At 50.4% G+C, this 14,648-nt stretch overlaps 1 long non-coding RNA gene and 1 pseudogene across 1 annotated transcript; both read left to right on the top strand.

Annotated features, from left to right (window-relative positions):
- Positions 1 to 14,235, top strand: part of LOC121843511 — a 22,702-nt pseudogene extending 8,467 nt beyond the window's left edge.
- LOC121843512 lies at positions 6,448 to 8,079 on the top strand. Its single transcript, XR_006081601.1, has 3 exons — positions 6,448 to 6,839; positions 7,107 to 7,154; positions 7,776 to 8,079. It is a non-coding gene; the product is annotated as an uncharacterized LOC121843512 (long non-coding RNA).
- Positions 14,236 to 14,648: the final 413 nt, after the last annotated feature.

Genomic DNA, 14,648 nt, shown 5'->3' with positions numbered 1-14,648 from the left:
AGTCCCTGCCGCTGAAAAACATCCCCACAGCATGATGCTGCCACCACCATGCTCCACCTTAGGGATGCTGCCAGGTTTCCTCCAGACGTGACGTTTGGCCTTCAGGCCAAAGAGTTCAAAACAGACCAGAGAATCTTGTTTCTCATGGTCTGAGATTCCTTTTGGCAAACTCCAAGAGGGCTGTCATGTGCCTTTTACTGAGGAGTGGCTTCCGTCTGGCCACTCTACCAGAAAGGCCTGATTGGTGGAGTGCTGCAGAGATGGATGTCCTTCTGGAAGGTTATCCCATCTCCAGAGGGACTTTGGAGCTCTGCCAGAGTGACCATTGGGTTCTTGGTCACCTCCCTGACCAAGGCCCTTCTTCCCCGATTGCTCAGCTTGGCCAGGCAGCCGGCTCTTGGAAAAGTCTTGGTGGTTCCAAACGTCTTCCATTTAAGAATGATGGAGGCCACTGTGTTCTTGGGAACCTTCAATGCTGCAGAAATGTTTTGGTACCCTTCCCCAGATCTGTGCCTCGACACAATCCTGTCTCGGAGCTCTACAGGCAATTTCTTCGACCTCATGGCTTGGTTTTTGCTCTGACATGCACTGTCAACTGTGTGGACCTTTTTATATAGACAGGTGTGTGCTTTTCCAAAGCAAGTCCAATCAATTTAATTTATGACAGGTGGACTCCAATCGAGTTGTAGAAACATCTTTCTGAATATTCTGTGAAAATGTGAAATCACCCTCAAGCTGTGAGAAACTTTACTGCTTTGAATTACATAAAGACCTTGGAAAGAAGGAAACTGGATATGTTTGTCTTGATGAAATGGAGTTTACAGACATTACTAAGAGAAACACCGGACTTTGTAGTTTGTGGACAAGACATTACTAACAGAAAAACACAGGACTTTGTAGTTGATGGTGAAATACAAGACAAGATCCAAAACAATCCATATCAAGTCTTCCTGTTGTCTTGTAGGTGAGTGTGGCAGCGAAGATGGCCCAGCGCATGTCGTTCGGCTTCTATAAGTACAACAACATGGAGTTTGTCAGGATGAAGGGGCCGCAGGGCAAAGGTCACGCTGAGATGGCGGTCAGCCGTGTCCCGACCGAGACACGTCCCCTGCGGCACAGAGGAGGACCTGGACTCACCCCTACACGAGAGGGTAGGTAGAGTAGACAAATAGGCACACACACACACACACACACACACACACACACACACACACACACACACACACACACACACACATGAGAGGGTCAGGACACACAATGTGCATGGACACATTAGTTACACCACCTCTTTCCATGACCGACTGACCAGGTGAATCCAGGTGGAAGCTATGATCCCTTATTGATGTCACCTGTTAAATCCACTTCAATCAGTGTAGATGAAGGTGGAGGAGACGGGTTGAAGAAGGATTTTTACACCTTGAGACAATTGAGACCTGGATTGTGTGTGTGTGCCATTCAGAGGGTGAATGAACAAGACAAAATATTGAAGTGCCTTTGAACGGGGTACGGTAGTAGGTGCCAGGCGCACCGGTTTGAGTCAAGAACTTCAACGCTGCTGGGTTTTACACACTCAACAGTTTAATATGTGTATCCAGAATGGTCCCAAAGGGTCCTGAGGACATCCAGCCAACTTGATACAGCTGTGGGAAGCGTTGGAGTCAACATGGGCCAGCTTCCCTGTGGAACACTTTGGACACCTTGTAGAGTCCCATGTCCCGACGAATTGAGGCTGTTCTGAGGGCAAAAGGGGGTGTAACTCAATATTAGGAACGTGTTCTTAATGTTTTGTACACTATGTACACAAACACAGGAACACAGAGGGTCAGGCGCTAACCGTCCCTAGACTAGAGGGTCAGGCGCTAACCGTCCCCTAGACTAGAGGGTCAGGCGCTAAGGGTCAGGGCGCTAACCCCCTAGACTAGAGGGTCAGGGCCTAACCGACTAGAGGGTCAGGGCGCTAACCGTCCCCTAGACTAGAGGGTCAGGGCGCTAACCGTCCCCTAGACTAGAGGGTCAGGGCGCTAACCGTCCCCTAGACTAGAGGGTCAGGGCGCTAACCGTCCCCTAGACTAGAGGGTCAGGGCGCTAACCGTCCCCTAGACTAGAGGGTCAGGGCGCGCCGTCCGCTAGACTAGAGGGTCAGGGCGCTAACCGTCCGCTAGACTAGAGGGTCAGGGCGCTAACCGTCCGCTAGACTAGAGGGTCAGGGCGCTAACCGGGCGCTAACCGCCCGTCCGCTAGACTAGAGGGTCAGGGCGCCCCTACTAGAGGGTCAGGGCGCTAACCGTCCGCTAGACTAGAGGGTCAGGGCGCTAACCGTCCGCTAGACTAGAGGGTCAGGCGCTAACCGTCCCCTAGACTAGAGGGTCAGGGCGCTAACCGTCCCCTAGACTAGAGGGTCAGGGCGCTAACCGTCCCCTAGACTAGAGGGTCAGGGCGCTAACCGTCCCCTAGACTAGAGGGTCAGGGCGCTAACCGTCCCCTAGACTAGAGGGTCAGGGCGCTAACCGTCCGCTAGACTAGAGGGTCAGGGCGCTAACCGTCCGCTAGACTAGAGGGTCAGGGCGCTAACCGTCCGCTAGACTAGAGGGTCAGGGCGCTAACCGTCCGCTAGACTAGAGGGTCAGGGCGCTAACCGTCCGCTAGACTAGGGCGCTAACCGGGTCAGGGCGCTAACCGTCCGCTAGACTAGAGGGTCAGGGCGCTAACCGTCCCTAGACTAGAGGGTCAGGGCGCTAACCGTCCCTAGACTAGAGGGTCAGGGCGCTAACCGTCCGGCTAGACTAGAGGGTCAGGGCGCTCAGGAGGGTCAGGGCGCTAACCGTCCCCTAGACTAGACAGGCGCTAACCGATCTAGACATGCAGACAACACACTTCTATTCTGTAACGTGTGTGTGAGCCCACGCGCTCGTCCGTGCATTTACCACACAGGGAATAGAGGTGTGTGTGTGTGTGTGTGTGTGTGTGTGTGTGTGTGTGTGTGTGTGTGTGTGTGTGATTTATTGTGTCTTCAGTCACAGATGGGTTCTGTATGTCCTGAGGTTCTGTCCCCCTTTAACTGAGGTTCTGTATGTCCTGAGGTTCTGTATGTCCTGAGATACTGTCCCCCTTTACCTGAGGTTCAGTGTGATGTCCACTAGAGGATATCAGAGACTGGATTTGACTCAGTTGGGGGTTGTTCTGGAGGATTGTTCTGGAGGATAGAATGGACTGACTTAAGTGTACTGGCATAGTCTTTGATACACAAAACCCAGTCTATTAAAAACCAATGTTATATTACTAACAACATGGCATTATATTACTACTGAGTTACTGCAGTATGTTATATTACTACTGAGTTACTGCAGTATGTTATATTACTACTGAGTTACTGAGTATACTACTGAGTTACTGCAGTATGTTATATTACTACTGAGTTACTGCAGTATGTTATATTACTACTGAGTTACTATTATATTACTACTGAGTTACTGCAGTATATTATATTACTACTGAGTTACTGCAGTATGTTATATTACTACTGAGTTACTGCAGTATGTTATATTACTACTGAGTTACTGCAGTATGTTTAATACACTGTAGTATATTATATTACTACTGAGTTACTGCAGTATGTTATATTACTACTGAGTTACTGCAGTATGTTATATTACTACTGAGTTACTGCAGTATGTTATATTACTACTGAGTTACTGCAGTATGTTATATTACTACTGAGTTACTGCAGTATGTTATATTACTACTGAGTTACTGCAGTATGTTATATTACTACTGAGTTACTGCAGTATGTTATATTACTACTGAGTTACTTACTGCAGTATGTTATATTACTACTGAGTTACTGCAGTATGTTATATTACTACTGAGTTACTGCAGTATGTTATATTACTACTGAGTTACTGTTATATTACTACTGAGTATATTATATTACTACTGAGTTACTGCAGTATGTTATATTACTACTGAGTTACTGCAGTTACTGCTAGTTACTGTATGTTATATTACTACTGTTACTAATTTATATTACTGAGTTACTGCAGTATGTTATATTACTACTGAGTTACTGCAGTATGTTATATTACTACTGAGTTACTGCAGTATGTTATATTACTACTGAGTTACTGCAGTATGTTATATTACTACTGAGTTACTGTATGTTATATTACTACTGAGTTACTGCAGTATGTTATATTACTACTGAGTTACTGTCTACTGAGTTACTGCAGTATGTTTATTATTTTACTGCAGTATGTTATATTACTACTGAGTTACTGCAAATGTTATATTACTACTGAGTTACTGCAGTATGTTATATTACTACTGAGTTACTGTTGTTATATTACTACTGTTCTGCAGTATGTTATATTTTTTACTGTATGTTATATTTTTCTCTGTGTTATATTACTACTGAGTTACTGGTTGGTTCTGATTGGCTGTCTGTTTTCTCTGTAGTACGTTGGTTCTGATTGGCTGTCTGTGTTCTGTTTGGTCAGGTGACGTCGTTCAGCACCCCTCCCACCCCGGAGAGGAACCGCCCCTCGTTCTTCTCCCCTTCTCTCCGTCGGAAGGTCCCCAGGAACCGTATCACTGAGATGAAGAAGAGTCACTCAGCCAACGATAGTGAAGAGTTCTTCAGGGAAGAGGACGACGAGGGTAATGATATTTTATACCCAAACACCGCGTGTTGTGTTGGAGAGTGTAGAACCCGGATGTGTTGGAGAGTGTAGAACCCGGATGTGTTGGAGAGTGTAGAACCCGGATGTGTTGGAGAGTGTAGAACCCGGATGTGTTGGAGAGTTGAACCCGAGAGTGTAGAACCCGGATGTGTTGGAGAGTGTAGAACCCGGATGTGTTGGAGAGTGTAGAACCCGGATGTGTTGGAGAGTGTAGAACCCGGATGTGTTGGAGAGTGTAGAACCCGGATGTGTTGGAGAGTGTAGAACCCGGATGTGTTGGAGAGTGTAGAACCCGGATGTGTTGGAGAGTGTAGAACCCGGATGTGTTGGAGAGTGTAGAACCCGGATGTGTTGGAGAGTGTAGAACCCGGATGTGTTGGAGAGTGTAGAACCCGGATGTGTTGGAGAGTGTAGAACCCGGATGTGTTGGAGAGTGTAGAACCCGGATGTGTTGGAGAGTGTAGAACCCGGATGTGTTGGAGAGTGTAGAACCCGGATGTGTTGGATAGAGACAGTGTAGAACCCGGATGTGTTGAAGAGAGAGTGTAGAACCCGGATGTGTCGGATAGAGAGAGAGTGTAGAACCCGGATGTGTCGGATAGAGAGAGAGTGTAGAACCCGGATGTGTCGGATAGAGAGAGAGTGTAGAACCAGGATGTGTCGGATAGAGAGAGAGTGTAGAACCAGGATGTGTCGGATAGAGAGAGAGTGTAGAACCAGGATGTGTCGGATAGAGAGAGAGTGTAGAACCCGGATGTGTCGGATAGAGAGAGAGTGTAGAACCCGGATGTGTCGGACAGAGAGAGAGTGTAGAACCCGGATGTGTCGGACAGAGAGAGAGTGTAGAACCCGGATGTGTCGGACAGAGAGAGAGTGTAGAACCCGGATGTGTCGGAGAGAGAGTGTAGAACCCGGATGTGTTGAGAGAGAGTAGAACCAGGATGTGTCGGATAGAGAGAGTGTAGAACCCGGATGTGAGAGAGAGTGTAGAACCCGGATGTGTCGGACAGAGAGAGAGTGTAGAACCCGGATGTGTCGGACAGAGAGAGAGTGTAGAACCCGATGTGTCGGACAGAGAGAGAGTGTAGAACCCGGATGTGTCGGACAGAGAGAGAGTGTAGAACCCGGATGTGTCGGACAGAGAGAGAGTGTAGAACCCGGATGTGTCGGACAGAGAGAGAGTGTAGAACCCGGATGTGTCGGACAGAGAGAGAGTGTAGAACCCGGATGTGTCGGAGAGAGAGTGTAGAACCAGGATGTGTCGGAGAGAGAGTGTAGAACCAGGATGTGTCGGAGAGAGAGTGTAGAACCAGGATGTGTCGGAGAGAGAGTGTAGAACCAGGATGTGTCGGATAGAGAGAGTGTAGAACCAGGATGTGTCCAGGAGTGTCGGGAGAGAGAGTGTAGAACCAGGATGTGTCGGAGAGAGAGAGAGTGTAGAACCAGGATGTGTCGGATAGAGAGAGAGTGTAGAACCAGGATGTGTTGGATAGAGAGAGAGTGTAGAACCAGGATGTGTTGGATAGAGAGAGAGGGTAGAACCAGGATGTGTTGACGAGGCGGAGAGAGATTGTTTAACCTATAACCTGGATCATGTGACCCCATGCAGACCTTTGTAACCAGTCCAACCTGCGGTCTCGCTCCCTGTCGGGTACAGGTCGGTCCCTGGTGGGATCTTGGCTCAAACTGAACCGTACGGAGGAGTACTTCCTGCTTTACTCCCACCTGACCTACGTCACCCTGCCGCTGTACCGCATCACCTCAGGTCAAGACCCACACTATCAGTCCCTAATGGTTCACTATCACCTCAGGTCCAGACCCACACTATCAGTCCCTAATGGTTCACTATCACCTCAGGTCCAGACCCACACTATCAGTCCCTAATGGTTCACTATTCCCTATCACCTCAGGTCAAGACCCACACTATCAGTCCCTAATGGGTCACTATTCCCTATTACCTCAGGTCCAGACCCACACACTATCAGTCCCTAATGGGTCACTATTCCCTATCACCTCAGGTCCTGACCCACACACTATCAGTCCCTAATGGGTCACTATTCCCCATCACCTCAGGTCCTGACCCACACTATCAGTCCCTAATGGGTCACTATTCCCCATCACCTCAGGTCCAGACCCACACACTATCAGTCCCTATCACCTCAGGTCCAGACCTATCAGTCCCTATCACCTCAGGTCCAGACCCACACCATCAGTCCCTATCACCTCAGGTCCAGACCCACACCATCAGTCCCTATCACCTCAGGTCCAGACCCACACCATCAGTCCCTATCACCTCAGGTCCAGACCCACACCACTATCAGTCCCTATCACCTCAGGTCCAGACCCACACACACTATCAGTCCCTATCACCTCAGGTCCAGACCCACACACACTATCAGTCCCTATCACTATCAGTCCCTATCACCTCAGGTCAAGACCCACACACTATCAGTCCCTAATGGTTCCCTATCACCTCAGGTCCAGACCCACACTATCAGTCCCTAATGGGTCACTATTCCCCATCACCTCAGGTCCAGACCCACACACTATCAGTCCCTATCACCTCAGGTCCAGACACTATCCCTATCACCTCAGGTCCAGACCCACACACCAGTCCCTATCACCTCAGGTCCAGACCCACACCATCAGTCCCTATCACCTCAGGTCCAGACCCACACCATCAGTCCCTATCACCTCAGGTCCAGACCCACACCATCAGTCCCTATCACCTCAGGTCCAGACCCACACCATCAGTCCCTATCACCTCAGGTCCAGACCCACACCATCAGTCCCTATCACCTCAGGTCCAGACCCACACCATCAGTCCCTATCACCTCAGGTCCAGACCCACACACATCAGTCCCTATCACCTCAGGTCCAGACCCCACTATCAGTCCCTATCACCTCAGGTCCAGACCCACACACACTATCAGTCCCTAATGGTCACCCTATCACCTCAGGTCCAGACCCACACTCACTATCAGTCCCTATCACCTCAGGTCCAGACCCACACACATCAGTCCCTAATGGTCCCTATCACCTCAGGTCCAGACCCACACATCAGTCCCTAATGGTTCCCTCACTCCCTATCACCCTCAGGTCCTGACCCACACTATCAGTCCCTAATGGGTCACTATTCCCTATCACCTCAGGTCCAGACCCACACTATCAGTCCCTAATGGGTCACTATTCCCTATCACCTCAGGTCCTGACCCACACTATCAGTCCCTAATGGGTCACTATCACCTCAGGTCAAGACCCACACTATCAGTCCCTAATGGTTCCCTATCACCTCAGGTCCTGACCCACACTATCAGTCCCTAATGGGTCACTATTCCCTATCACCTCAGGTCCAGACCCACACTATCAGTCCCTAATGGGTCACTATTCCCTATCACCTCAGGTCCAGACCCACACTATCAGTCCCTAGTCCCCCCATCACCTCAGGTCCAGACCCACACATCAGTCCCTATCATCAGTCCCTATCACCTCAGGTCCAGACCCACACCATCAGTCCCTATCACCTCAGGTCCAGACCCACACCATCAGTCCCTATCACCTCAGGTCCAGACCCACACCATCAGTCCCTATCACCTCAGGTCCAGACCCACACCATCAGTCCCTATCACCTCAGGTCCAGACCCACACCATCAGTCCCTATCACCTCAGGTCCAGACCCACACCATCAGTCCCTATCACCTCAGGTCCAGACCCACACCATCAGTCCCTATCACCTCAGGTCCAGACCCACACCATCAGTCCCTATCACCTCAGGTCCAGACCCACACCATCAGTCCCTATCACCTCAGGTCCAGACCCACACCATCAGTCCCTATCACCTCAGGTCCAGACCCACACCATCAGTCCCTATCACCTCAGGTCCAGACCCACACCATCAGTCCCTATCACCTCAGTCCCTATCACCTCAGGTCCAGACCCACACCATCAGTCCCTATCACCTCAGGTCCAGACCCACACACACTATCAGTCCCTATCACCTCAGGTCCAGACCCACACACACTATCAGTCCCTATCACCTCAGGTCCAGACCCACACACAGTCCCTATCAGTCCCTATCACCTCAGGTCCAGACCCACACACACTATCAGTCCCTAATGGTTCCCTATCACCTCAGGTCCTGACCCACACTATCAGTCCCTAATGGGTCACTATCACCTCAGGTCAAGACCCACACTATCAGTCCCTAATGGTTCCCTATCACCTCAGGTCCTGACCCACACTATCAGTCCCTAATGGGTCACTATTCCCTATCACCTCAGGTCCAGACCCACACTATCAGTCCCTAATGGGTCACTATTCCCTATCACCTCAGGTCCTGACCCACACTATCAGTCCCTAATGGTTCCCTATCACCTCAGGTCCTGACCCACACTATCAGTCCCTAATGGGTCACTATTCCCTATCACCTCAGGTCCAGACCCACACTATCAGTCCCTAATGGGTCACTATTCCCTATCACCTCAGGTCCTGACCCACACTATCAGTCCCTAATGGTTCCCTATCACCTCAGGTCCAGACCCACACTATCAGTCCCTAATGGGTCACTATTCCCTATCACCTCAGGTCCAGACCCACACTATCAGTCCCTAATGGGTCACTATTCCCCATCACCTCAGGTCCAGACCCACACACCATCAGTCCCTATCACCTCAGGTCCAGACCACACACCTCATCCAGACCCACACCATTAGTCCCTATCACCTCAGGTCCAGACCCACACCACCCTATCACCTCAGGTCCAGACCCACACACACTATCAGTCCCTATCACCTCAGGTCCAGACCCACACACACTATCAGTCCCTAGAGGTCCCACACACTATCAGTCCCTAATGGTTCCCTTTCACCTAAGGTCCAGACCCACACTATCAGTCCCTAATGGGTCACTATTCCCCATCACCTCAGGTCCAGACCCACATACACTATCAGTCCCTATCACCTCAGGTCCAGACCCACACCATCAGTCCCTATCACCTCAGGTCCAGACCCACACCATCAGTCCCTAATGGGTCACTATTCCCCATCACCTCAGGTCCAGACCCACACACTATCAGCCCCTATCACCTCAGGTCCAGACCCACACACTATCAGCCCCTATCACCTCAGGTCCAGACCCACACCATCAGTCCCTATCACCTCAGGTATTGACCCACACACACTATCAGTCCCTATCACCTCAGGTCCAGACCCACACACTATCAGTCCCTAATGGTTCCCTATCACCTCAGGTCAAGACCCACACACACCATCAGTCCCTATCACCTCAGGTCCAGACCCACACCATCAGTCCCTATCACCTCAGGTATTGACCCACACACACTATCAGTCCCTATCACCTCAGGTCCAGACCCACACACTATCAGTCCCTAATGGTTCCCTATCACCTCAGGTCAGACCCACACACACTATCAGTCCCTATCACCTCAGGTCCAGACCCACACCATCAGTCCCTATCACCTCAGGTCAAGACCCACACACTATCAGTCCCTAGGTTCCCTATCACCTCAGGTCCAGACCCACACCATCAGTCCCTATCACCTCAGGTCCAGACCCACACACTATCAGTCCCTATCACCTCAGGTTCCAGTCCCTATCACCTCAGGTCCAGACCCACACCATCAGTCCCTATCACCTCAGGTCCAGACCCACACCATCAGTCCCTATCACCTCAGGTCCAGACCCACCATCAGTCCCTATCACCTCAGGTCCAGACCCACACACCCATCAGTCCCTATCACCTCAGGTCCAGACCCACACCACAGTCATCAGTCCCTATCACCTCAGGTCCAGACCCACACCATCAGTCCAGACCTCAGGTCACCCACACCATCAGTCCCTATCACCTCAGGTCCAGACCCACACCATCAGTCCCTCACCTCAGGTCCAGACCCACACCATCAGTCCCTATCACCTCAGGTCCAGACCCACACCATAGTCACCCTCAGGTCCAGACCCACACCAGTCCCTATCACACCTCAGGTCCAGACCACACTATCAGTCCCTATCACCTCAGGTCCAGACCCACACCATCAGTCCCTATCACCTCAGGTCCAGACCCACACCATCAGTCCCTATCACCTCAGGTCCAGACCCACACACAGTCCCTATCACCTCAGGTCAGTCCCCTATCACCTCAGGTCCAGACCCACACCATCAGTCCCTATCACCTCAGGTCCAGACCCACACCATCAGTCCCTATCACCTCAGGTCCAGACCCACACACACCATCAGTCCCTATCACCTCAGGTCCAGACCCACACACACCATCAGTCCCTATCACCTCAGGTCCAGACCCACACACACCATCAGTCCCTATCACCTCAGGTCAGACCCACACACTCAGTCCCTATCACCTCAGGTCCAGACCCACCACACCCTATCAGTCCCTATCACCTCAGGTCCAGACCCACACCATCAGTCCCTATCAGTCCCCCACACCATCAGTCCCTCACCTCAGGTCCAGACCCACACCATCAGTCCCTATCACCTCAGGTCCAGACCCACACCATCAGTCCCTATCACCTCAGGTCCAGACCCACACCATCAGTCCCTATCACCTCAGGTCCAGACCCACACACATCAGTCCCTATCACCTCAGGTCCAGACCCACACACCATCAGTCCCTATCACCTCAGGTCCAGACCCACACCATCAGTCCCTATCACCTCAGGTCCAGACCCACCATCAGTCCCTATCAGTCCCCCATCAGTCCTATCACCTCAGGTCCAGACCCACACCATCAGTCCCTATCACCTCAGGTCCAGACCCACACCATCAGTCCCTATCACCTCAGGTCCAGACCCACACCATCAGTCCCTATCACCTCAGGTCCAGACCCACACCATCAGTCCCTATCACCTCAGGTCCAGACCCACACCATCAGTCCCTGTTCCCCATTAGTCACATGCACAGGGTTGCAGATGTAAACGGAGCAAAGATTTTACTGAGTTACAGTTCATAGAAGGAAATGAATGAGGCCCTAATCTATGGATTTGACATGACTGGGCAATAAAGGTCCATTGGGGGGGACATCTTGGGCAGGGAGACGATGGTGGACATCTTGGGCATCTTGGGCAGGGGGACGATGGTGGACATCTTGGGCAGGGGGACGATGGTGGTGGACATCTTGGGCAGGGGGACGATGGTGGACATCTTGGGCAGGGGGACGATGGTGGACATCTTGGGCAGGGGGACGATGGTGGACATCTTGGGCAGGGGGACGATGGTGGACATCTTGGGCAGGGGACGATGGTGGACATCTTGGGCAGGGGGACGATGGTGGACATCTTGGGCAGGGGGACGATGGTGGACATCTTGGGCAGGTGGGGATAACAACCTGAGCTAGAGAGAGTGAAAATGTTCTGATAACACAACAGCCAGCTGGTCTGGCCATGCTCTGAGGGTGCGGCTAGCGTCTTCTAATCTAGATTCTTTACACTTTCTAGAGGACATGCTCTGAGGGTGCGGCTAGGGTCTTCTAATCTAGATTCTTTACACTTTCTAGAGGACATGCTCTGAGGGTGCGGCTAGGGTCTTCTAATCTAGATTCTTTACACTTTCTAGAGGACATGCTCTGAGGGTGCGGGTCTTCTAATCTAGATTCTTTACACTTTCTAGAGGACATGCTCTGAGGGTGCGGCTAAATCTAGATTCTTTACACTTTCTAGAGGACATGCTCTGAGGGTGCGGCTAGGATTCTTTACACTTTCTAGAGGACATGCTCTGAGGGTGCGGCTAGGGTCTTCTAATCTAGATTCTTTACACTTTCTAGAGGACATGCTCTGAGGGTGCGGCTAGGGTCTTCTAATCTAGATTCTTTACACTTTCTAGAGGACATGCTCTGAGGGTGCGGCTAGGGTCTTCTAATCTAGATTCTTTACACTTTCTAGAGGACAGGGAGCCATTATGGACTTTCCCTGTCGTGTAAATTACAGTATTGACTGCTCATTGACTCTGTTGTCTGTCATCAGATATCCTGGAGGTGAGACAGAAGCCCATCCTGATGACATAGCAGATCAGAGCTCCAGTCCTCCTAACTGCCCCAGAGCCTCCCTACGAAGTGCCTTCCTGCATCAGGCCCTGACTGACGCCACTACAACCCAGTGGTGAGATGGAAAACTACAGCAACATTACCACCATCTGGTGGTGAGATGGAGGAATTACAGCAACACTACCACCATCTAGTGGTGAGATGGAGGAATTACAGCAACACTACCACCATCTGGTGGTGAGATGGAGGAATTACAGCAACACTACCACCATCTAGTGGTGAGATGGAGGAATTACAGCAACACTACCACCATCTGGTGGTGAGATGGAGGAATTACAGCAACACTACCACCATCTGGTGGTGAGATGGAGGAATTACAGCAACACTCACATCTGGTGGTGAGATGGAGGAATTACAGCAACACTCCCATCTGGCGGCGAGATGGAGAACTACAACCAAACCTGGAGTCGATGGCAAGAGGTGACTAAAAAACAACTTTGGAACAATGAAAACCAGCCAATCAAAAAAGTGCCTCTTCCCTCTGTCATGTTCCTGCTCGATGGGGATTCGCCGGTGGGTGTGAGGCGGTCGCCAGGGAAACGGGCATAGCAACCCACCTGTCCTGTCAGGATCACATGGTTGTGAATTGCAGTGCCATTGGCTGAACTCTGACCTGGAACTAAAATGATTTAGAATGTCTCTGGACTAATCTAAAATGGAACTCTATTCCCAGTTTAGTGCACTAACGTTGGCCTTAGCCCAATGTGGACTCTGATCTAAAGTAGTGCTCTATAAAAGGGAATAGGGTGCCATTTTGGACAATGTAAATATCCTGCTGCTTAACTATTCACTGATAAGCCTTTAGGAAAGGTTACGTTTCTCCTGACGGAAACATAAAGCTTCTGTCTGTTTTGTCATTGCGTGTTTTGTGTTTGTATCTGCGAGGCGGGGAAGGTTAAAAGGATTGTGTGTGTGTGTGTGTGTCTACAACGTTGTCTAAGTCCCAGGGCTTTGTGGATGTGCTGCCTTCAGTCTATCAGAGTAACATCCTTTATGTGCTGAGACCAGAATGGCACCGTATTGACCAGGCAGTAGGTTTCCATCAGGCTCACAGTCTAGAGATCCTTCAACTCTTCAGTTTAACATGACGAACTTTCAACAGGGAACTGATATAAAAAATATAAAAAACAATGACTTGGATATTCACACACACACACGTGTGAGAAAGAGGAGGATTTTCCTCAGCACTGGAACAAGATGGCTGAATATAGAAACACAGGGCCTGCTGATACTCAGCTTTAGTAGCCGTAGATACTAAACCCTGTTCCTGTCTGGTCTCGTCCCCAGGCTGCTGTTACTGTTACGTAGAGCCTGGTAACTGTGGGACTAAGGGGGTGTGGCTTTACTGAGTGATATGCTAATCATTCAAATTCTGGAGCGAATCACACGACTCTGAGGAGAAGGGGGAGGGAGCGAGCCTGGGATAGTTGTATTAATGGAAGCCCATTCCTGCCACCCAAAATACAATTAAATGTCGACACTGCCTCAACATTTTGAGCTTCTAACTAAAACCATTTCGACAGAGCATACATACACTACATGGACAAAAGTATGTGGACACCTGGTCGTCACACATCTCATTTCAAAATCATGGGCATTAGTATGGAGTTGGTCCGGCCCCCCCTTTGCTGCTACAACAGCCTCCACACTTCTGGGAAGGCTTTCCACTAGATGTTGGAACATTGCTGCTATAACAGCCTCCACTCTTCTGGGAAGGCTTTCCACTAGATGTTGGAACATTGCTGCTATAACAGCCTCCACTCTTCTGGGAAGGCTTTCCACTAGATGTAGGAACATTGCTGCAGGGGGACTTGCCACAAGAGCATTAGTGAGGTCGGGCACTGATGTTGAGCGATTAGGTCTGGTTCGCAGTCGTCGTTCCAATTCATCTTAAAGGTGTTC

Source organism: Oncorhynchus tshawytscha, unplaced genomic scaffold (assembly GCF_018296145.1).
Source record: "Oncorhynchus tshawytscha isolate Ot180627B unplaced genomic scaffold, Otsh_v2.0 Un_contig_9702_pilon_pilon, whole genome shotgun sequence".
NCBI lineage: Eukaryota > Metazoa > Chordata > Actinopteri > Salmoniformes > Salmonidae > Oncorhynchus > Oncorhynchus tshawytscha.
The sequence above is the reverse complement of the archived record's forward strand: the minus strand, read 5'-3'. Positions and strand labels throughout refer to the sequence as shown.